Source organism: Crocuta crocuta, unplaced genomic scaffold, assembly GCF_008692635.1.
Source record: "Crocuta crocuta isolate KB4526 unplaced genomic scaffold, BGI_CrCroc_1.0 scaffold41, whole genome shotgun sequence".
NCBI lineage: Eukaryota > Metazoa > Chordata > Mammalia > Carnivora > Hyaenidae > Crocuta > Crocuta crocuta.
The window spans coordinates 3,206,782-3,231,460 of record NW_027529428.1 but is presented as its reverse complement, the minus strand read 5'-3'; the positions used below and the strand labels follow the sequence as shown (position 1 = coordinate 3,231,460).

At 44.9% G+C, this 24,679-nt stretch overlaps 1 long non-coding RNA gene across 1 annotated transcript in view; it reads left to right on the top strand.

The window, feature by feature from the left end:
- Window positions 1–1,982: 1,982 nt before the first annotated feature.
- Window positions 1,983–24,679, top strand: part of LOC144227668 (uncharacterized) — a 31,758-nt gene continuing 9,061 nt past the window's right edge. The window contains exons 1-2 of the long non-coding RNA XR_013334006.1: window positions 1,983–2,206; window positions 3,460–3,661. This is a non-coding gene — a long non-coding RNA (uncharacterized LOC144227668). The remainder of the gene's footprint in view (window positions 2,207–3,459; window positions 3,662–24,679) is intronic.

The window sequence follows — 24,679 nt, the reverse complement described above, 5'->3', positions numbered from 1 at the left end:
AAAGGGGGAGAAAAATCAATCTTGAATCTTTTAGTCCAGTAACCAAGGAATCTGCCCATTGATTTTGTTTAGTTACTCAGGTGGCGTGCAGTTTACCCTGATTTTATCTGATTTAAGGTTCATTTTTTCTGGGAAGTATTAACCTGAGAGTTATATGGATAATGCTGTAACACCACACTCCCTTTAAAGCGACTTTACACGGCTTATGTAAACATCCTAGGTAGCCTTTCCTTGTAAGAGTTTTCTCAAATACGGAACTTGGATTTGCTGCATGTTATTTCTCTTTACAACAGAAGAGGGAGGCAAAGACTTGGCTAAACAGGATACCTGAAACCTAGGCTAGACAGGAACAAGTCCATTTTCTTCTTAAAGGAGCAGGAAGAATTCGGCCAGGTACAATAGAGCCTCCGTGAATGCAAAAAAACCCAAAAAAACACCATTTAACAAGCCAGACTGTCTTTCCGATTTCTTAGGTTTTTTTTTTTTTTTTACTTCAGTTTTAAAAGTGTACCATTGGGAACAGAGAAAAACCAATCCTCAGAGGGCAGGGGGAGGGATAGACTTCATCTTTATCAAGTGTGGTGGTGGGGTCTTTCAATACCCTAAAACAGGGCAGGATGGGCGGGGCATTCAGGGGCTGCCTGAACGATGTCCCTAAGCAAACTTCCAGGTCACCAGGTCACCTGGCTGAGCTTCTAGGTGAATGGCTTCTGGTGCTGTATTACCCTTTTGCTCATGTCAAGGAGGAACACTGCAAGTGGTGACTTCCATTTGTGGCTGGCATTCCTGTTAGCTTTTGCTAACTCGGTTTCTCTCAGGTTAAGCTCTTCTGGGCAGTGTGCCACTTCCCCCAGGCTTCCAGAGAGTTTCTATGGCTTACACCTGGTCTTAACCAGCAGCCACGGACCTGTTTGTAGGCTCTTCATGAAAGGCTGCTCCTGATGGGGCGGCCATCTTGGCTGGAGGGTGCCTTCCTCTTCTGTGAGCTTCTGCCTGCTGTGGTTGCTAAGGGAGTAAGTGAGATGCATGGCCTTATTTGATGGAAGATGTGAATATTTGGGTTAGGTTTTGCTTCAGAGATTCACTTCTCTTTGATGTAAGAACAGTATCACTTTTTTTGTGTGCCTGGTGTCATGGAAACCCTAGGCCATGCAAATCATTGGAGTCCACTGAACTGGGCTGAGTTCTCCACCACTTAGGAGTGCACCCTTGCATGGGTGTCTTAACCTTTCTAGTCTTGCATCTGAAGAATGGGAATTATAATAGTTGTCTTGTTTTCTTCCAAGATTGTTGTAAAGAATCAGTGAAATAGGTGTGTGAAAATACGCTTGCAAGGACAGCCTACTCTGTATGTGGTGTGTGTGGCAGATGGCACCAGCTTGAATTTAAATGGGATTTCAGGGGTCACCTGGGTGGCTCAGTTGGTTGAGTGTCTGACTTTGGTTCAGGTCATGATCTTGAGGTTCGTGGGCTTGAGCCCCACGTCGGGCTCTGTGCTATCAGCCCAGAGCCTGGAGCCTGCTTTAGATTCTGTGTCTCCCTCTCCCTGCCTCTCCCCTGCTTGTGCACTCATGCTCTCACATAGTCTCAAAAATAAATAAACTTTAAAAAAAATAAATGAGGTTCACAATTCAGAGTTACCTGGAAAAGCCAGGACTGAGGTGAGGTCAGTAGGGTGACTAGGGTGCTAAATTTAAGAGGCCACTCACGGGGCGTTTGCTGACTAAGCTGGCACAACCCTGAGAGCCGATGCTTGCTTAAACTGCCCCACACTCGCCTCACCCAAGTTCCTGAGTGTAAGAGTTAGAGCTGTTAAAAGTATGAATATAATACGTGTTCATATTAACAAGTTCCATTAGTACCTGGTCTAACTTTGCAGAGGTAACCGCTGGGACAATTTCTGGGACCTCTTTCCTTGGTGTTTTCTTACATCTGCAACATTCGACCAGGCTTCTTATTCTCCCCTCATAGGCAGCACAGAAACAGGCAAAAGACCCACCAGCCCGATTCCAAACCTCACTGGAGTTCTAGATCTTGGTCACGGGTCTATCAGCAGACTCCGTGGAGGGGTTAGACGGCACTTGACAGAGAACTGGATGCTTACATCCTACTTCGGCCAGACTTCCCCCCTCCCACGGTCCAGGACTGAAGCATTTGGAGACAATTTGGCCAGCTGAGGACTCTAGCCCTTGTCTTTGTCTCCCAGGTAAGTTCTAAAATGGATCTGTGTGGTAAGAGCCCACTCCGCTTGAGGAATGAGAATGGGGGAAAGTTGTCAGTACTACATAGGTGGTGTTCCTGACATATGCCATGTGTACCTCTTTGCTTCCTCCTCTACCACCCTCCATTTTGAAATGGGACCACATCATACCTAGTGTCTTCTGATCGTATAACCGAGCCCATGTTTGTCCACGCATACAGCAAAAACCAATCATTGAGACATTGAGTAGGTAGTGAGGAAGGGGTTTATTCGAAGGGTAGCCACAGGAGGAGACAGGATGGCAAGCCTCAAATCCACCTCTGGGAAGGGGGAGAGTCTGGGATCTACCTTCCTTCCTTTGTGAGCAGCGGAGGAGCAGAGAGAGAAGGAGACAAGAATCCAAAGCAGGCTCCAGGCTCTGAGCTGTCAGCACTGAGCTGGTTGCGGGGCTTGAACTCACGAACCAGATCATGACCTGAGCGTCGCTGAACCGACTGAGCCACCCAGGCGCCCTGAGGATATGCTTTTAGACAGCAGTGTGTGGGAGACCATGATGAGCACAGAATGGGTTCTGTCCCTGGTGTTTGTCATCTTGACCCACCTCTATTGGATTCCTGTTCAAATACGGTTTTCATTTATGGTTTAGGGGCTGTAAGGAAAGCCTGGAAGTATTCTTTTTGTTTAAAAGAAAAAAAATTCCTTGGTGGGGCACCTGGGTGGCTCAGTCTGATAAGCATCCGGCGTTTGCTCAGGTCATCATCTTCTAGTTTGTGAGACTGAGCTGCGAGGCTCTGCGCTGACAGCTTGGATTTTCTGTCTCCTCTCTGTCCCCCTCCACCCTGCTCATTCTCTCTCTTTCTCAAAAATAAACATTAAAGTTCCTTGGTAAAATAGTAAGCGTGGCACAGATATGCCCGCTTTGGGAGTGGTGGCTCCAAAGAATGCTGCATTTTCCCTGCTCTCAATGAACCTTCCCACAGCTTCCGCCCTGCAGGGGGCGCAAGAAGGAGGAGCCGAGCAGACGCAGCGGCCCCCAGTGGCTGTCTGGAGAGCATGAACTCGTTCGCAGGTACAGGTGCAACTGCAAACTCTTAGAAACGCTTGAGGGGCGTTTTATTATTTATTTTTGAGGGCACTTTCACGGAGGCTGAAGTATGCGTGAACAGGGAGCTCGGTGCCGGTGACAGCGGGGCCGGCGCCTGGGGCGACTCTGGTTACTGTTGCTTTCGAGTGAATTTGCATTTTATGTCTCCCACCAGTTTCGGCGTTTATAACAAGATAGCGGCAATGTTCTGGGAGCCAGCCATTCTCCAGGCAGCGCTTATTTGACTTCGGGGACCTCGGCCATAACTCTGTGGCCCGTAAGTCGGGAACCACTGAGACGGGATATTGAAAAGCTGAGTGCGAATGAAATCATGGACTCGGTGTCAAGGGGAGTGTGCTCTTTGAAGCGATCCCGGGGTGAGTTCTCTCCTTCTTGTTGGAACCCCCTGTCACTCCTCCTCGAGATCCTAAAATGATCCCCTGAGGTAACAAACCAACGTCTCCGGCAGCTTGTTAGCCTTTCCTCTGTAACCAGCCTCCACCCTGTAACGAGCCCTATTTCCTGCGGCCTGGGCAGGGCGGGCGCTGGCCTAGCCATGGGCAAACTGGAGGCTGGTTTCTGCTGCTAGATCCTGGCTTGTGTTGTCCCTCTTCAAAATGCCCCCTCCACCCCTTTAGCGATCTAAAGCCCACCATCTTTCAGTGCCTTCAACACCCCCTGCTCCACGTTTACCAGTCAACTCGGTCCTGGAGTGACTTTCTCTTTTGTAAACTCCTGAAGCTTTAAACTTGGAGTGTCAATTTTGACATAAGTGATGTTGAATGTCTTCATAGCTTCTTGAAGGGAGATGTTAGACACAAAAATAGTGTACTGTTTAACTTGTTACCTGATAAAAAAAAAACAAGTTTTTTTTTTTTCCAAACTTGTTTTTGTATATTGGATCTGCTTCAGGTAGCTTTAAAAGACCATTCATCCATCCGTCCGTTTAGTGTGTGTGTGTGTGTGTGTTGCCAGATATATGTCAGGCACATCTTGGCAGAGTGAAGAAAACATCTTGGTCTTCTAGAACGGGTATATATGAGTCAGCCCGTGCTCAATGGACAAGGTGATCATGACTTCTTAACCATGGCTTTGAAGATGCTCTCCCCAGTTGTGGTGATAAAGTTGTTCTCTAATTCTTACTGTGCTTTGTAGACCTACATTAAGTGCTTCTACGAGGCTGGGCACAGGTCTAGGGCCATAGTCTTCCACTTAGGATGGACATGTATTCCCATGAAAAGCATGCTCACCTATATGGAAAATCAAGCCATTTGCTCATAAAAGCGAAGTTACTCTGCCCAGATCAGGGACTGAACACCCAGACCACCTGCATCATGTATCCCTACATTCCCACACCTGCTCCAATAGCCCAGGAAATGTGTTCACACTTGGGTTGGATTCAGTTCTGCTTCCTCTTCTCTGTTGTGAACTTTTTCCTCTGTGCACCATGTTTTGCTGTCCCCTGGGTTAAGAGTAGTTATTCAATGCACACAGGTCAACAGGCAACTGCTAACTGGTTGTGAAGTTCAGGGGATCGAATATCTTGGGAGGATTTATACCAATTACTTAATTGCCTAAATACCCAGTTCCTTCCTATGAGCTTTATAATAAGATGAGCTAGCTCCCGCATTTATCCCAAGAAGACAGACTTATCCAAATCATCTATATTTTAACAGGGAGAACCAAACTTGAGGCCTCAGAAACACGTTTTAAATAATTCTTGCTGTGCCATATATTTTAAATATCATTAAAAAGCCATTTTCTTTAAAAAATATGTGCACGATATATTTTATGAAACCTATAACAAGTCTATGAAAAATTGATTATTTTTTCCACAGGGATGTGTTCAAATGATTTCTCATTCTGCTCGCCAAATGAGAAATCCAGCGTGTGCTAGGCCCTTTATCTTATTTATTCCCTCTTGTGAGTATAATCACCATGTTGCCAAACAAAGAGAAATGGGTTACTCTGTATGAGTAACCAAATACTTTCCTGGGGTGGGCAAAAGCGTTGGTGCAGATCTAAACCAGGAAGCATGGGTTTCCCTTTCAAATGCCTGTTCTTCCTGATCTGTGCCACTTGTCAGTCAGCTCCATCTAAACCGGGTCAGAAGAGAACGCGAGTGCTGAGGTATGTTTCAGGTACCGGGCAATGTACATGTGATGGAGGTAGTGGAGGTAGGTCAAGGTCACTGGAGGACCCAAGGAAGATGCAAAGAACTTTGCAGTTAAAGATGGTAACTGTTCTGTCTTTCAGTTAGGATATATATATATATATGGTTTTTTTTTTTTTTTTTTTTTTTAAATGAAAAAACACTTGGTGACTCCCTCCCTCACTTTGGTTTTGGAGTTCTTTGGTTCTCTTGCTATGGAGTGGTGATGGCAGCCCACATCTCCTCCTTAGGCTCAGAACCATATTGTGCACAGGGGGTAGGGAAGGACGGGCTGTCATTAATGCTTCTCTAGGGAGGGGTCTCTTCTGAGCTACTCCTTCCACCATTCCATCTCAGAGTCCTGGACACTTGTTAGGTCCCCAGAACAGAGCTAGCACCTGCAGGAGTGACCATGGAATAGAGGTAGAGCCTCCCACGTAACTAAGGTGGGAATAGAAGTGGCCTTCCGAGCTCGGGTAGTGGTTGAGCGGACTGCCTTGGCTTCACAAACAATGATGAACTAGGCATTACGTAGAGTCCAGGGGCTCTGTTCTTGTGGAGAGTCTGGGAAGAGTGGCCAAGAGGCTGGCGTCTTAGGCTCTTGGTCTGCTGCATCAGGTGGCGGCAACACTTCTGTTTTACTTATTGAGCTTCTAGGTAAGACTTTTTTTTATTGTGGTAAAAACCCATCACATAAAATTTACCATCTTCAGTGCTTTAAGGCTCAGTAGTGTTAAGTGCATTCACGATTCACGTTGTTGTGAAACNAACCACCATGCTACTTCCTGTGTCTATGACTTTGGCCAGTCAAGTGGGATTTCTTCTAAGAAAACAGTTCTGGGGCGCCTGGGTGGCTCAGTTGGTTACACATCTGATTCTTGATCTCTGCTCAGGTCACAATCTCCCATTTTGTGTCTTGGGGCTCCACATCCGGCTCTGCGCTGATGGTGATGGAGCTGAGCCTGTTTGGGACTCTGTCTCTCCTTTTCTCTGCCCCTCCCCTACTTATGCTCGTGCTCTCTTAAAATAAATCAACTCAAAAATTACAGTCCTATGGTTGAGGTTTGGAAGGCTACTGATCCATTGTCTCCCTACCCTCCTTTAGACAGGAAACCGGGATTCTGGAGGTCTGGAAGGCCAAAGTGGCCACAGTGGTGATGTCAGGAACCCAGATACTTAAACAGGACTCCCTGTTTTAAATTCTGGTTCTGACCCAACCTGGGTAGGTGAAGTTGGGCAGTTAATGGAACACAGTGCCTCGGTTTTTCAGTCTGTTAAAGGGACATGATAACAGTATCTGCTTGACAGCCTGTTCTGAGGATTAAGTGAGGTAATTTACACAAAGCACTTGATTAGAGCCTGGCGTTTGTCTAAGCGTTTGTTATTACTGTTAAGTGACTTCCTAGCATGATGCAGCTCTTCCTGAGGAGAGCTGTTACTCTGAGCCTCCCACCAGCTCCTTTGTGCATGTCTCTTGAGAGTTTCCACTTAAGGCTGAATAGATAGTTTGGGTTCACATGCTTTCCTCCTGCACATCCCTATTTCTCATCAGGGCATGCCTCTGATCTTGAAGGAAGCTCCATCAATACCTGAATCCTCAAGGGGAAAGTGATGCCAGACCTGTCCTACAGCACAAGGACTGTCATCCTGTGACCCTAATCTATCTATTGAATTCTTTTGACGTAGACACACTGGGTTAGGCACTGAGGTCCCTGAATGAACAAACCAGGCAGAAATCCCTGCTCTCATTGCGCTTGTGTTCTCATGGGGCAAGCCTTCGCCATGCAGCCCATATAAGAAATGAAATGTTTCTTCTTGGGCTTATCTGGCCCAGGAAGATGAAAAGTTTGCATAAAAATGTTCAAGTTTGGAAATGAACGCTCTAGGCTTAATGCTGGCAGTGACTTTTGAAAAATGGCTTGCAAAAATAGATACTAAAAATGGTGCGGAAAAACCTGCACTCTCAGGTCGAGACCATTTTTCAGAGAGAGAGTCTCCAAATCAACTTATCTCAAGTTCTCATTCAAGGGTTGTGTGTATAGTACAGTCCATCATATTTAGAACTTGGTGAGGACAGCATAAGGCTCATTTCACTTGTGCTTCAATCAGATGTCAGGACGAATGTGGAGTTCCACCTGCCTGTGCCTCTCCTGGGCTTTATCCCTTCCTCTTCCATGTGAGCTCCTGACATTCAGACACAGAGGAGGCAGAAGTCAGCATAGCAGGCTTGAGATTGGCCTCGTTGGGGAAGAAAATAGGAACTGGCATCCGAGTAGGTCACGCTGAGGCTCACCTGTCACGGGCTGGGGACTAGCTAGCTAAGAAGAAATGATCTGTGATCCAGGCACTCCTGCTTGCCTTGCTCCTTCCCTGTGCAATGTGCATCACCGTTTTTGATCAAAAGTGCAGTTGACCATTGAGCTACCAGGGGTGGGGGTGTTACGGGAACCAACCCCACCCCCTGTGCACTTGGAAATCGGTATATAATTTTGGACTCTCCAAAACCTTATCTGCTAATAGCCTACTGTTGACCAGAAGTCTTGCCAATGACATAATAGCTAGAGTGGGGGGCCAGCCATGGGATTCCTCCTAGATGCCTGCGGCGATGTGGCTGTGCTCTGTGCTACATAGGACACCCCAGGGAAGTTGTGAGCTGGGGAGTCCTGTCTCCTCATGTGCTCACTGTGATGACCGTAGAGTGGGGGGTGGTGCAGGAAGGGGAGACTGCTAGCGGGTCCCTGCGATCATCCAGGTAGGAGGTGACTGCTCTGACCAGGGTGGTTGCAGGAGGAGAAGTGAGAATGGACTGGATTCTGGTTGTATTTTGAAAGTATGTGCAGACATACACAATCATGACAAATTGGAAGTAGTTACATGACAAAGTGGAATCAAGGATGATTCTAGGTGTGTGTGTGTGCATGTGAACACGTTTGTTTCTTCTTAACTAAACAACTTTATGATGGGGAAGAACGTGAGGGAGGACCAGGTCTGAGGGGGAAACGGGAGCTCAGTCTTGGACAAGCTAAGTTGACGTGCTTGTTAAACATGCAAGCAGAGATGTTTACTAATCACTTGTTTATAAGCTATTGGAATGCACATCTGGAGTTCAAGGACGAGGTAGAGGCTGAAAACATACAGTTGGAGATGTTCAGCAATTACATAAAAAACCCTTAGGGGTGAGCATCTGAAGAGAAGAGGTTTGGTTCCAAAGTTACAGGTCAGGAGGTGACTAGAAACTTGAGAAGGAGCAGCTAGAGGAAAGAGGAAGAGTGTGAAGAGCTGGAAGCTGAAGGTATTTCCAGAAGGGTGGAGTGATCAGCTGAGTCACCTGCTGCTGGTTGGTCAAGCAGGATGAGGACTGAGAAGTGACCCTTGGGTTTAGCAAGGGAGGTGCTGAGAACCTACCTGTCTTGGCATCCATTTGTTTGGCTAAGTGGCCCACAGGATCTTAAACTGACACTAGCCCCTCATGCAAACCCACAGAATTACAAGAAAATATAAGTTGATGGTTGAAATTCCCCAACAGCAATTGTGATCAAGAGCCTTCCCCTGTCTCCCATTACCCCTTGTGTTCCCCTTGGATAAGACCCCTGTAGAGCTTACCAAGCCTCTACTCTTTTGGTTTGAATTGACCAATCCAGTCATAGCCCAGGAACCTCAAAGCATTCTACCCACAGATCCTAATAAAGGCATGTGCCCCAAACCCTGCCTCTGTCTGCATTCTGCCTTGACTTCCCAGTGTGCCCACAAGGTGGGCACACAAGGTGTACCGTATCCCTCCACTGGGATCTGTGAGTAATCAACTTGGTGATCTAAATTTCTCCTAAGGTCTGTCGAACCGTGACTCCCCAATGGGCACCCTGTGCTCCACTTAACAAATGTTAATTTAACAAAGTCCTGATAAGAGGTCATCGATGAGGTCAACTGGGCAGTTTTGGTGGAGTGGTGGGTACAGAAGTCAGAGTGGAGTGGACTGGGGGATAGGATATGCTCAAGTCTGTGAAGGAGTTTTGCTGTAAAAGGGAACAGAAATGGGGGAGGGGTTAGCTGAAGTGGGATGCAGGGTCCAAGAAGAAACAATATTTTGTCAAGGCAAAAGCTAACCTGGGAAAAGCTAAAAGGCAAGGAAGATTTTATTCAAGCCTATTGCAGTAGAAGAGAGAGGCCACAATTCGGTCTGCACTCAACTGTCCTCAATTACGCCCATCTTAGAAACCGGGTGATGACGGTACATCTCTTTTGATCACATTTCAAGAGATGGTTCCCAAGTCTTTAAGACAGTCCTGGGCTGTGAAACTGTCAAGAGGCTTTTATCAAGATGTATGTACACTTCAAAAGGGGCAGAGAAAGAATTCACAAGTTTTCTAAGGAAAATGCTCTAAAACAAGGGAGGTCAGGTGCTTAGGAAGACATTTAGTCAAGCTGAGGCCATCTTGGTTGATTTCTAAAACAGATCCATCATCGATTTAAAACTTCTGATGTGTATAGGATAATCCAGGCTCTTCCCAATGTCTGCCTCTATAGCCCTATCTATAGCCATCCTGTCTTTTCCTGAAGCCTACTGGTGCTCCCTGGCATTTTTGGCTGTACCTAGGCCATTCTAGAAAGGAACCTGAAGCCTTACCTTGTCTGGGCTGTTCTCTCTGGATACCTTTCATCCTTCTCTGGGACCTCCCATCCAGACACTGCTCTCGACTCTCCCTGGTGCTCAGCTCCAAGGTGACCAGTGCTCTTTTCTCCATGGACCCCTAAGGTCTACACTGTTTTTATGGCACTGTCTGTTTTAAGGGCCTCCATTGATTTTTGAGTTCTTAAAGGGCACAAGCATATTTTATTCATTTTACTGGTTCTACCTAAAGAATGTTCGGTTTTCGACAATCCTGTTGTGTAAGGTATGATGTATTTTGTTGTGGAAAGATCTGTCCTTTTTTTCTTCATAAAACCTAGATGTCCCCAGCTAGGGAGAAGGCAGAGTATTTTATTTATAATATTTGGCATGCTGTGTCACTAGCGCTTTTTGGAGTACAGGTCTTATGGTGGCTTCCACTGTCTAAGAAGCATGTATGATAATGGAATAATTGCCTGCATTTGTGTTTAATGGCAAGAGTTTCATTCTGAATATCTAAACCCTATTAGGAATATACTTAATAATCCTGCTACTGTAAAATGGTCTTGGTGAGACCTCATGGTGATGAGGCCTTACCAGAGGGGTTCTGAGTGAAACAGTTCATAAATTATTAGTGTTTTAGATTGTATGGAAATACATGTAGAAAGGTCATCTAAGCGCCAGTCAGATTCTATGGCCAAGCTGCATGAAATGAGAGTGTGGAATTCCCCAATTACGGATTGACAAGTTGGTTTAATATCAGCTTGAGAGAGGGCATCAACTATAGCGTCGCTGCGTTGATGAAGCAATACAGCATCGCAGGCACTAATGGCTTTGGGTTTGGGAAAAGGTTTCATGGGGTACGGAGCTCCAGGGTTCAGCTTTGGAGCCCATGAGAAGAGCCAAGGTTGGCACCCATAATTGTGCTGGGGGCATCCTATGATTGTAACTTCAGACCTTTGAATGGGGCTGGAGAGGGGAAAAAAGACTTGAGAATTAGAAGAAGAAAATGAACATGAAGATGAAAAACCCAATAAGTGGTCACAGAGCTGCCAAGAGTGAAGGCAGTAATGAGACAGAATTAGTTCTTACTGACAACTTGAAATTGCCTGGAACATTATAAAAATCAATCAGCCTGTTAAAAGCAGACTCAGTGACCACTGGATGGTGTGATGTTTGCAATTTGTTTGCACACAAATTTAGAGAAGCCAGCGTAGATTTAACCTAATACATAGCTTTTGGTTCTTACAAAGCTTTTGGAGAGAAGGTTCAAAATTAGTTTCAACCCGGGTGATTTTTCTCCAGGAATCTTAAAAATCCGTAGAACTGAAATTAGTTGATTCCTTAGTCCTCCAAAGTATATCAATGGCTGTCTTGATGTCTTTACAATATGTGAGAAATTCCAGTGTCTTCATTTTTTCCTGCTGAATATTCCTTTGCGGATTATGTTTCTCTGCTTTCTCCCCCCCTCTCGTGGCATTTAACCTAGTATTGTAGCCCTCAAAATTTTGATTTTGAAGAAGTGTGGGAAAACATGAGCCTACTAAATTCTATCATGTGTGGTGGGTGCTGAATATGTAGAAACTCCACAGGGAATTCTGGTCTCTAGGAGAAGCAGATGAGTAAACCGATAATTGGAATTTGTACAAAGTCTTGATAGGAATTGTGTCTAGCCTCTAACTTCTGCAACTTGGCACGTGGTTGGAGTTTTGTCTGACGGTTTAAAAAAAAAAAAAAGGCTCTCAGGGAGACAGATGCGTTGAGAAAAAGGATTGTAGACATAGGGGAAAGCAAACATCAAGGGTCAAGAGTATGAGCAAATCTTTAGGCATTACGTGATGGTGGGGGGTTGTGAAGGCGGCAGGAGGTCAAAACGCCCATGGAGGTGGACTCAGCTCACCAAGGGCCTGTGGTCAGAGGGCGCCCCCTGAAGGCTGCGAGGAGCTACGGAAGTGTCTGCCTGCAGCAGCAGCTCAGCAGAGCTCATCAAGCGGCCAGGGAGGCCCTTGGTTAGATTGTCTTAGATTTCTCCTGCTGCTATGGGAAATGGTCTGGAAGGGGGGTGAGTCTGGAACAGGGTTCTCAAATGGGGACCGTTTTTTCTCCCCAAGGGACATTTGACAACGTTTGGGGGTATTTTAGGTTGTTATAATGTGGAGGTTGCTACTGGCACCTACTTTGAGAGACCAGGGTTGCTGCAGCACATCTCAGGATGCACAGAACACCACTATCCCTGCCTCAGCACCCCTACCCTGCTCCCCAAACCATAATCCAGGCTGAAATGCTATTAGTGCTGAGGTTGAGAAACCCTGGTCTAGGATGAGGTCATTAGGGAGTACATAGGGTTGCTTACTTAAACTACAAATGAGATCTGTAGAGAAAGCAAGTTTTTAAAAACATTTTTTTTGGGGGGGGAGGGAGACAGAAGGGAGGGGGAGAGAGAATCCCAAGCTCCATCCTGTCCGTGCAGAATCTCCAAGGCTCCATGCTGTCAGTGTGGAGCCCCACACAGGGTTCGGTCTCATGACTGAGATCATGACCTGAGCCGAGATCAAGAGTCCAGAGCTTAACTGATTAAGCCACTCAGGTGCCCTGAGAAAAGTAGAGTTGCTTAAACTTGCCTTGAGCTGATTTGCTATTCCTCAAGAGCCCACTTAGATGAAGGGGAAAAAATGAACGTTATTTACTCCAATGCACTTTAGAACTTGGTATGACCCAATAATTTTAGCAAGTCCCTTTAGAGGGGGATCATTTCAGTCTCTTGATTTACAAGACGCTCCTCTCCCTTCCTTTCCCTGATTCTTAGAGTTAGGATCTGAGTTTATTGGAGGAGGGGGCTCATGAGACCTCCTGTTAAGCTCATGGAGTCTGGAAAATTCTTTGAAGAGCTCAAGAATCACTGCTGGGTGAAAGGAACTGCCATCCTATGGTTTTCAACCCAGAGTGACTCAGCAATGTTTTGTCTTCATTGACATATTTGAGTTCATCTAAGATTTTGATTGAGAAAGGGTTGTGCTGAAAACCTTTAAAAAGTGCTTGAAGCAGGGGCGCCTGGGTGGCTTAGTCGGTTGAGCGTCCGACTTTCGCTTAGGTCATGATCTCGCGGTTTGTGGGTTCGAGCCCCGCGTCAGGCTCTGTGCTGACTGCCAGCTCAGAGCCTGGAGACTGTTTCAGTCTGTGACTCCCTCTCTCTCTGACCCTCCCCTGCTTGCGCTGTCTCTCTCTCTTTCCTAGAAATAAATAAAACATTAAAAAGAAATAAAAAAAAAACTGCTTGAAGCAGTATGAACCCACCCATCTCTGCTGGAATGCTAGTTAAAGGAGTTAAAAGGCTTAGCTCGGTGTCCTGTGACCCATCAATGCATTTTTATGGGTATCATGACATTTGTTTCTAGATTTTGTCCCTGAGAACTGGGCTGTCCCAAACCTTTTAGTCACGTCCAGTTTTGTCATCACTGTGTAGATTTGTAGAAAATCTTTCATCATGGTCAATGTGTTCTTTACAAATGTAGCAATTTCTCATTGAATACTGCCCTCCTAAGGGAACATAATAGATTTCATGGTTCTCCAATGAAGAGAAAAGGTGCTAACTAGCTGTGTGGCTCAAAGTACATCATTACAGTAACTACTTCCCTTTGAGGAATAAAGAGCCGGTATTACAGCCTGAAAATTCCCTTTTAATACCAATAAAAAGAAATTTTCACACTTGCTCTATGAATATAGTTTCTTCAATAGACTCACTATTGCTGAATCTTTGGTTTCAACCATGATAGCAGAGCACAGTTAAGTGAGACGGGTTGAACAGGGCTGAAGGGTTTATGATGAAGCATTAATAATATTTAAATTACTATAAATAGCAGTCAGTATTTTTTATGCTTATTTTGAGAGTAAGTGTGAGGGAGGGACAGAGAATCCCAAGAAGGTTCCTTGCTGTTGGCGTGGAGCCCAACTCAGGGCTTGATCTCATGAGCTGTGACATCATGACCTGAGTCAAAATCGAGTTGGATTCTTAACTGACTAAGCTACTCAGGTGCCCTGACGGTATTTACTGAGTAGTTACTGTGATCTAAACATTTCTCTGCGCACATCTCATCTACTAATTTTAATCCTTTCCACAACCCTAAGGGTCAGTGCTCAGATAAGAAACTGAGGCATGAGGAGGTCAAGTACCTGCTTATGGTCACATGTGACTGAGTGTGATTCAAACCCAGGTGGTCTGGTTCCAAAGCTCAAGTGCTGGGTTTTTGTTTTTTTTTTTTCCCCTTGTGGACAGACTGTTCTCTCTGCTTTAAGGCTTTCTGCAGTGGGATCATCCATCTGTCCTCAGTAGGAAAACAACTGTGTCATCCATCAGTGTCCTTAAGCAAAGATCTTGAACACTTGGATCTTTAAAGGGCAANGGGGACTTAGTGAAAATTCTAGTAGGAGTTGTGAGCTACAGAATTCTATCCACTTGTTAATATCATATTGTCATGGACCGTCTGCCCTGGATTTGTGTGGCTCCAGTGTGTGGAGCCAAAAAGGTACTGAGGATGCATTCATGCACTTGGCAGATATTGAAGGTCAGTGGTAGAAACAGCTCCTTACCAGTGTTGTGGGTGTTAGATCTATGCCTACTTATGCACAGGATTTAGGATCTATTTGTTAGGGAGGATGCACATTTCTTAAGTACCAGCTATGTGCCAAGTAGTGTGGTAGGCATTTTACATTTGTTCTCATTGGATTTTTCAAATGAGAGAATTCTTGGGAGTAGATACTGTCCCATTGGATGGATGGAAAACTGCTTCTCAACCAAGGAACTTGCTTAAGGTCACATAGTCAGTAAAGAATGAAGCTGAAATCCCAATCTTAGAGTTAACTAAATACAAGTGTCCTTATTTTAATGAGACCTGTTTATGGATGGAGCTCATCCAAAGAAATGAAGAGTCTGATAGTTCTGGAGATCAGTGTTTTTATAAACCACTTTCCATAGAATTAAATTTCAGAAGATACTTCTTTGGGGAGGGGGGAAAAACCCAAGTCTTTCTGTAGTCAAATAGATGTGAGAAGTAGTAATACTAATTTCCTCTTAGGGATTCATAAAGTTCATTAGCATGATGAGACCCCCACCCCCAAATCCTGCAGAAGGAAGGTTTTTAACGTGTTAAATCCATCCAGTATTTCCAGACTTCCTGAGGAATGGTCACCAGCAAAAGACCAGGATCGGGGATTGTGATTTGAGGGAAGAAAGCCTTAGGAGAAACCAGAACACGGGAACCCTGCCATTGCATAATTAAAGTACCAATTCATTTGTGGCATCTGAAGTCTTATTGGGTCATCCTAGATGTCAAAGGAGAAGGGACCCAACCCATGTGGCCCAAAGTCCTCTCTACCAGAGGTAATTCTAGCAGTAAGTTCACTTTCTTTTTTTTTAAACAGGCAGATAATTTTTATCTTAGTTTGAGGTAGAATTTACATACTGTAAAAATCACCATTGATACAATTCATTGATTTTAGGTTATTCATAAGGTTAACATAAGAATATTCATAGGGGCGCATGGGTGGCTCAGTTGGTTAAGTGTCTGACTTTGGCTCCAGTCATGATCTCCTGGCTCATGAGTTCAAGCCCTGTGCCAGGCTCTGAGCTGTCAGCATCTCTGCCCCTCCCCCACTCATGCTCTGTCTCTCAAAAATAAACATTAAAAAAAATAAAAATAAGTGTAACGATGACACTAATTCCAGAGCATTTCATCACCCTGAAAAACCGTACCCGTCAGTGGTCACTCCCCTGTTCCTCTTCACTTCAGTGCTTGGCAACCACCCATTGGCTTCCTGTGTCTGGATTCACCTATTTTAGATATCTCCTATAAAGGGAATCACAAAGCATGTGGGTTTTTGATGCTTAGACTCTTTCAACTAGCAACATGTTTGCATGGTTTGTGCATGTTGTAGCATGTATCAGGACTTGATTGCTTTTTATGGCTGAATAAAAAGGATTGTTGGATGTGCCTTGAGTTTCAAGTTGGGAAAGGATCGTGATAGGAGAGGACCTGTCTTCTCTACAATGGAGGAAGGGCAGAGATGGACCATCTGTTTTTATACACCTGTTCTTCACCCAGAGGCCATGTGGTTTCAGTGGAGGAAACTGGTCCTCAGGCCAGGGGAGGGGAACCAAGCTTAGACCATCTGAGGTTTGTTCTGTTTGAGGCATGTGATCCATGCATGGCTGGGTTCATAAGAACAGAGGCCTGTCCCCTGGTTAGGGTCACTGTGGACAAGTGTGTTGACCTTTCTGTCACAACTTAAGGTCTGTTTGAGTGGATAGAAGATCAAGAAAAGCAGAGGTCTTCTAAATCTACCTACCATGTGAAACCCTTAGATGGGTTTTCTTTTTTAAAATTGAAGTATAGTTGACAGGTTTATATTAGCTTCAAGTGTAGAACATAGTGATTTGACAACTCTGTGCATTATGCTGTGCTCATGAGTATGGCTCCTGCCTCCATACAGTGCTTACAGCGCCGTGGACTATATTCCCTGTGCTGTACTTCATCCTATGACTCACTCATTCCGTAACTAAGAGTCTGTATCTCCCACTCACCTTCACCCATTTTGCCCATCCCCCACCCCCTGAGGCAGCCATCAATTCTCTGTATTTGAGTTGGTTTCTGCTTTTAAGTTTTTTTTTTTTATTCACATGTGAGTGAAATCATATGCTATTTCTCTCTTGGACTTATTTCACTTAGTGCAATTCTCTCTAGGTGCATCCCATGTTTTGCAAATGGCAAGACTTCATTCTTTTTTTTGTGACAGAGTAATCTTCCTCTGTGTGTGTGTGTGTGTGTGTGTGTACACATACTGCATCTCGATCCATTCATCCATCTTTGTTTTATTTATTTGAAAGAGTGTGCAAGAAGAGGAGAGGAGGAGAGGGTGAGTGAGTGGTGAGTGAAAGATTCCAAAGCAGGCTCCACGTTCAGTGCAGAGCCTGACTCAGGGCTCAATCTTACGACCCTGGGATCAGGACCTGAGCAGAAATTGAGTCAGTCACTCAACTGATTGAGCCATCCAGGTGCCCCTATCCATTCATCTACTGATAGACATTCCTTTAGGTGGTTTTTGACTAACAATTGTAACCAACAAAAGGTTAAAGGTGGGTAGTCTTGACTAGTTGAGGACTCCTTTTTATTTTAATGTTTGTTTATTTTGAGAGCAAAAGTGAATGTGTGCCAGCTGAGGAGGGGCAGAGAAGGAGGGAGAGAATCCCAAGCAGGCTCCACACTGTCAGTGCAAAGCCTCACATGGGGCTTGATCCCATGAACTGTGAGATCATGACGTATGTTGATATCCAGAGTCAGATGCTCAACCAACTGAGCTACCCAGGTATCCCTAGACCTTTGTTTCTTGGTTATAAGGAAAGCAGTCTGATACAAATTCTATCATATACACAAATAGGCAAGAAGTTTAAGTGCAAATAGGACCCAAATAGATCAATTTGTTTTATTAAATTATGAATTCCAAAATTCCTATTCTTTTAGGCCTGTAGTAAAAACTCTGACTTCATTTTTTTGATGTTTGTTGACAACTTTTAAGCCTCATTCTTTCCTTTTCCCCTTCTGCCCCACACATGGGTAAGCTGACTAGAAGGCCTCTATTCCTTCCTTTGGTGCAGGGGAGATCCAAATCACACATGTCCCTTTCCTGCGTGAACCTGCTCCCCTGCCTCACTCACTCAACATCGTAAAAACCCACACCAGTGTTTTTTCCTTCAGTCTTGACAATACAACCAAACTTGGGTGGGGTCCGAACTCTGCAGAGTGGCCTCCTCAAAGTCTCTGCATGGAATATTCACTGGGTGTAGAGATGATGGTATCCTAGACGTGACCCTCTTTTACCTTAAGGTCCACCTCAGATAATCAGAAATCTCCCAAACCCATGGCCTGACACAGGATTGGTTAGGGAAGTGCTGGGGGTCCATCCATAGGGGTAAAAGCCAGAAATGACATATGCTATTCTTCAAAGGGATAGGAACATATTAAAAATACTTAGCTAACACATGTAACTTAAATACTAGCTGTCAGCACAGAGCCTGACATGGGGCTTGAACCCATAAACTGTGAAGTCATGACCTGAGCTGAATTCAGACACTTAACCAACTGAGCCACCTAGGTGCCCCTTTATGCAGTGTTTTTATTAGGACTGCACATTGTCTCTAGGATTAAAGCTTAACCAACATATACATGATTTCATACTGTCTGTGCTGAAGCATATGTGAGTCACAGATCGCACTTCTGACCCTTGTAAAAAAAAAAAAAAAAAAAAACAAACAAACCTGGATCAAGCTGTTCCTGATGATGTTCCTGATGATGTATTTCTGTGAATCTGACCATTATATGAGCCACTTCACTTTACATTTTAGCTTAAGCTGGTATGAATTGGGTTCTTGACTGTTATTCTGAAAATATTTCTGGAAAAAAAAAAGTACTAGGAATACAGAATTTAGTTCGTGACCGTTACTCTGAAAGTATTTTTGAAAAAATGGACTACTAGAAATACAGAATGGAGGGTAGATGAGCCTGTATTTGTCCCTCCTAACTTCTCAATTTTGAACTAAACAGTTTTTGATATTTGTGTAACTTAATGCTTAAGGAGAATAGTAAAACCTTCAATATTTTAAGGTAGGCCCAGTTCTTCCTGCCAGAAAATGCAAATATCCTCTACTGTGATGTTAAGTATTTCACTAAAGCTGCCTTAGTGAAACATCCACATCTTGTGAATTTATGCCCCTCTCCACCATGCCAAGCTTCGTGGTGGGTGCTTTGTTAAGCAGCTTCCCTAGAAGATCGAAGCCCTGGGACAAAAATGGAAAGCTTTATTCTATCTTAGAACACCTGTTAATAGCACAGGAAGTACAGAATAAAAATAAAGATAAATTTAAAAATAAAGATCAGGAAAGAATAGTTTTTTTTTTTCCTTCCACGGAAATTCGCATTTCCAGAAGTCTCCAACATTTAAAAAAACAAACAAACAAACAAACTGACATTGAAAGCTACCGAATGGTCTCCTGATAAATATCTACCTCTGCTCCAGGGTGCAGATATGATGTTTTCAATTGGATCTCTCCCTTTTTGGCTCTGGGTCTATCCGTGTTTATTACAAGAAGAACAAGGGTGTTTCAAAGGCCTCCATGCCAAGAAGGGGTGGGCACCCTGAAACTTGTAGAAGGCCTGTGCTCCAGTGGCTCATTTTCTCCACTTGCTCTCTGACGATGAAATGCAGGGCACTGTGCTGCACTGACTGATTAGGTGTTGGGGCCCTTGGAAATAGACATGAACTCATGGACCTTACCCTCTGGTGGGAAGATGGACAATAAAGAAGGACAGGGTTAGGTGAATAGTTTGTTGTTTTGTTTGTCGGAAAACCACTACCCAATTTTAACAATCGTGACAGTTCCCAGAGGGAGAAGACAGTTGATAGTCCTGTTGGCAGAGGCAGGGTTGGGAGACTGGATCTGGGGAGGAGTCTGCTTCCTATTGAGGTTGGCCGGACAAGCCTTGAGATGAATAGGGGGGCTAATTATCCATTGGTCCATGTGCCTGGGTTGTTTGTAGTAACGGTAGCCTACTTATATGAGGTCCTTCCTCTTGTGGGTCTGTTAGACAGGAGCCTTGGTAGCAGCAGGTCACGTAATGACTGCCAGGGTGAAGTGGATAATCGTTCCAGCCTTGTGTTCTTGGCATGGAGGTTATGACAGCCGTTTTCTGAAAGCTGTTCAGGGCCTGCCTACTTGGGGTGTGGTTCACTGATTGACAGTGGTGGCGTTCCTGGGAGCCTGTTAGAAATGCAGAGTCTCAGGCCCCACCCCAGACTTGGGTGAGTTAGTCTGCTTAAAAAAAAAAATTTTTTTTAACGTTGTTATTCTTTTTTGAGAGAGAGAGAGAGAGTGTGAGCAGGGGCATGGCAGAGGGTGAGGGAAGACGTGGAATCCAAAGCAGGCTCCAGGCTTTGAGCTGTCAACACAGAGCCTGACATGGAGCTTGAATCCACAAACTGTGAGATCATGACCGGAGCCGAAGTAGGACACTTAACTGCGTGAGCCACCTAGGCGCCCCTGAATTAATCTGCTCTTTAAAAAAGGATCTCTGATTCCTGATTGAGGAACTTTGAGAAGCATGAGCAACAGAGGTAAGAACGAGTAGGGCTGAAACCTGCCCTCAGCTGGGTCACGAATTTGTTGATGGAGACAGACATGCAGGTATGTGTGTACTTCATGTGAAAGCTACAGTCAGGTAGCAAGGGGCTAGGAGCACAGAAGTGGGTATGAGCAGTGCTCAGTGGGACAGTGGAAGAAGCTTCAGGAGAACTTTCCAGGGTAATGGCACCAAAGCTGAGATGAAGAGGAACTGGTCAAATGCACACGGGATTTTTAAGCTTCCATCGATTTGCACTTGAGGAACTCTGGGTCTGTAGAAAGTTGGGCTGAGGAAGGGTGAAACAGAACTCGGAAGACCAGTGCTCCAGATAAGGCAGGCAGGACCTGACACCATGTGGTTGGGTCCCTCCAGGCTTGGGAATGGCCCAAGAATGAAGAACTGTGGGAAGGTTTAGGCGAAGACCGTACAGAACAGGGCAGGCCTGGAACGGAAGGCTTGGGAAGGAGCATGATGTATCCTCGGTGCTCACGTTGACTTCACTGAATCTTTCCAGAGAAACCTGCACGGGTCTTGCCCTCACTAGTAATTGTGGATTTCCCGCAGCTGGAACACTGCCTTTGTGCTCTCACCCAGCTTGGAGGTAAATGGCCCGTAATGGTGGTTCCTGAGTTTAATGGCGGAGGGACAGGGCAGGCTGGCTTCCATTATTGGCAGATCAACCCCCCTACTTGCCACTTTCGGTTTCTTGCTCATAAATATACGTAGACTTCTTCAAAGTGTTGGAGGACTTTGGAGGGAAGGAGGGAAAACAGTGCCATTGATTGTTAGCAACTTAGATGATTCTATTTTTGGCAAACGACAGATTGGAGATTGAATGACTGTTGCGAGGACCAAGTCTGTATGTCTCCTGGACTTGATTTTAGAACAGTGGTTTCTCAAACTATTGATTTGAAACAGAAGAACCTTTATTCCCCCTTAACACAAAGCTCTGTATGTGAAATAGTTAAAAGTGGTGCTCTTGCTGTTTGGGGGTGGGGAGGGTGGGGGGCATGAGTCTCCCCTCCCAAGTTGTGGCTCCTACTTACCCAGAAGGACTGTGTGGAACCATGGAGTTCTTGACAAGCCATTTGGAAATCAGCGTTGTGGTATTAAAAAGCTATGCCAACTTAGGAGACAGATGGCAACTGTTAGCAAATCATATATATTCCTACAAAGACATTCCTGTTGTCTTTGCATCCTAAAACTAAAGAAAAGTTCAGCATTTACACGGTGGTCAATTTGGATAAAAAAAACAACCACACATTAAGCTGCGAAGTGAGTGTTTAAATCACGAGGAAGTGAAATAACAGTTCTTGGGAAGATGATGAGTTGTCTCTCAGTGCATCTCACTCAAGGCTTCCTGGGGGAGATCCTGGTGGAGCGTAGCTGAGATGCTGTCTGCCTATACCTTATGAGTAGGTGCTGGCTGAAGCCACAGAGCTTTCCAGAAAACAGCCTCTGGGGGGGTGAGTCAGTCAGCATCTTCAAGGCGGCAAGCCTTCAAGAGGCTGGACTGGGGAGTCTGTTTGCTCCTTCCCACTCCCAAGCTCCAGCCTCCTTTCAAAGACAGAATTTGTTTAAAAAAAAAAAAAATTAAAACAACAACAACAAATGAAGGAAATTCCCGAAAGAATCTTCCTGAGGAGGAGGAACAAAAACATCCATTGTAAACAGCAGGTTTGTCTTCTGACAGGTTTTGTTTGCAAATGATAACAATTACAGGTAATTTTTCATTTCAATTGGAGGAGCAGGTATTACAAAGAGAGCAGAGGGGAGGGGGAATGAGAGCGGGCGGATCTCCCAAGTGCCTTATTCACTCCCAGGTCTACAACCTAACACGAGTGTGGAGGGCTAGGTAGTGTCTCCTCATTCCATTAAGTGAGATCTAATTGTGGCTGTTCGGTCTGTTGGCAGATGCAGTTTCTACATAACAACAGCCCAGAGACAGAGCTGCGTGATTAATGCCTCCAGCTGTCATATGCCCCATTATCTGTGCATTTGCATAACTTAATGGTTTAGGACAGGGGAGAGACGATGCTTAATTTAATGTTTAGCAGGCCCTTGATAGCTGAATAATTTAAGAACTGTCAAGGGGGGTCAGTCCTACAGCGATTCAGCAAAGACAGCTATGATTTCTGCATATCGTTAAAGTTCTTACTTAGGATAATTTTTTTTTCTTAAAAAAAAAAACAATGCCTTAAAGGAAGCACTGATTTTTTTCCCCCCCCTCTCTTAACCATTTCCTCCCTGAGGCAAATGGAAATTTCATTTTTTTACAGCGGTTAGATGGCCTGAAACAGTTGGTGGGGGGTGGTTAAGCTCCTCACCTACCTCCTTCTCCCTGGACCCTCCCCCGCCCCAGGCACCTCTTTCCACCACTCTGATTTTGTCTCTTGTTTTCTTTGTCTCCTCAGCCGGCTCACCCCACGCACCCTGTTTTGCGACCCATTTACCATCCTCCCTCCTCCCCTCACTCATTTAGGGGAGGAGACCGCAGGCTGGAGGGGAGGGGCAGAATTTGCTGAAAATCCTCGACCTGCTTTCCGTAGGAAACAGTTTCATTAGTTGTTAATGAATATTATTAAACTAATCTGTCATTTGTTGTCTAATTACGTGTCACCAGGCATCACAGTGGCAGCTGAGGTGACTTGTAGTGAACAATTTTCCTCCTTGAATCCTGTTTTTTTTTTTTTTTTTTAAACAGTAACAGCCAGAAATGATTAGCAATAAATTGAAGCCAGGTAATATTTTTTCCTTTTCCCCATTCTTTCAGTAGTGGGTCCAAATTGGCTTTGCTCCCATGGCCGGCTCCTTGGTGGCTGTAGCTGGTTGAAGGCAGGGCTTAGCTGGGCTCCTCTTTCTGTGTTGTCTTCCTCCTCTCCACCTCCTCTCTGGCAGGTAGTTGAGCTTCTTTATATGGTGGCTCAGGGCTCCACGAATGAACATTGCAAGGACCGGAAGTAGAAGCTGGTGGTGTCTAAAGGTGTGACCTAGCAGCTTTTATAGCATCGTTTCTACCACATCTGTTGGATGGTGCAGTCAGGCCTCACCCAAACTCCATCTACTCCTAACTTGAGGGGCTGGGTGCACATCCCTATAAAGTGGACCCTCTGAGGAGCGGGTTCAGATCTGAGTTGGGTCCTCCAAGTCGCCTGGCCAACATTCTGTATTTGTGATTTCTGTCCAATTTCCTATGGCAGTTCTCTGAAATGCTCCCTCCTCCCTGGAATGCCAAATCCAGCTTTTTCTCTCAAAGGATCTCATTTGAACTAATTCTTAGGTGGTCTGGCCTTCGCTTCCTCTGAGGTGGCACGAATGTTCTCTTGCCTGAACACATCTACTTCAAACCCTAATCTATCACACATGTCCTTGCTTCATTTCAGATCAGTCCTCCCACTCACTACGTGGTTCATTTACACTCTTTTCCTCAGAACTGACGAATATTAATCGTTGCTCTTCTGGGTCCATTCCCTCTACCTATAGACGTGCTCAATCTCTCCATGGCAATGATAGCAATTTGGTTTTTGGAAAAGTTGTCTGTGTAGAATACAGTTGCATGTTCTACCATTGTGTTTCATCTATTGCTGCTTGTAGTCAGATTCTTGGATTTCCCCTCTTGGACATCACCTTAGAGAAGGTTACTGGGACTACTTATCAAGTGTCCAGAAGTCTGAGGTTTTTGTTTGCTTTTGTTTTTGTTTGAGACGGTGAGCATGAATGGGGAAGGGGGAGAGGGAGAGAGAGAATCTTAAGCAGGCACCATGCTCAGCACAGTGCCCGACTTGGGGCTCGATCACATGACCCTGAGATCATGACCTGCACCAAAATCAAGAGTTGGATGCTTAACCAACTGAGCCATCCAGGTGCCCCCAAAAGTCTGTTTTTAGCCCTTAACTTGCTTTCTCTGCACCATTAACCTCTTTCTCAAACTTTGTCTTAAGTGCTGCAATTCTACGAGCTCTTATTTCTTTCTGCTTGCTTACAGGATCACTTTAAGGTTTTCTTTTTCTTTTTTAACATACTTATTTATTTTAAAAGATTTTTTAGTGTTTCTTATAGAGAACTGGAGAGGGACAGAGGGAGAGACAGAATCCCAAGCAGGCTCCTCACTGTCAGCACAGAGTCTGATGTGGGGCTCAAACTGACAAACTGTGAGATCATGACCCAAGCAGAGATCAAGAGTCCAACGTCCAACCAACTGAGCCATCCAGGCACCCTAAGGTTTTCTTTTCAGATTTCTCTTTCCCAAATGGTAATGTTCCCCTGAAGTGTGTCCTTAGGTCTTTACTCCTGCCTCCCTCCCTACATGGTGGCAAGTCATGGGCGTATCCATTGCTGCCTATTCTGAAGATTTCAAAAAACATCTGGCCCAGATCCCTTTCCTCAGCAGCAAGCATTCATATGTATATATGTGTGCATGTGTATAGTTACTAAAAATTTTTTTTTTTTTTTTTTTTTTTTTTTGAAA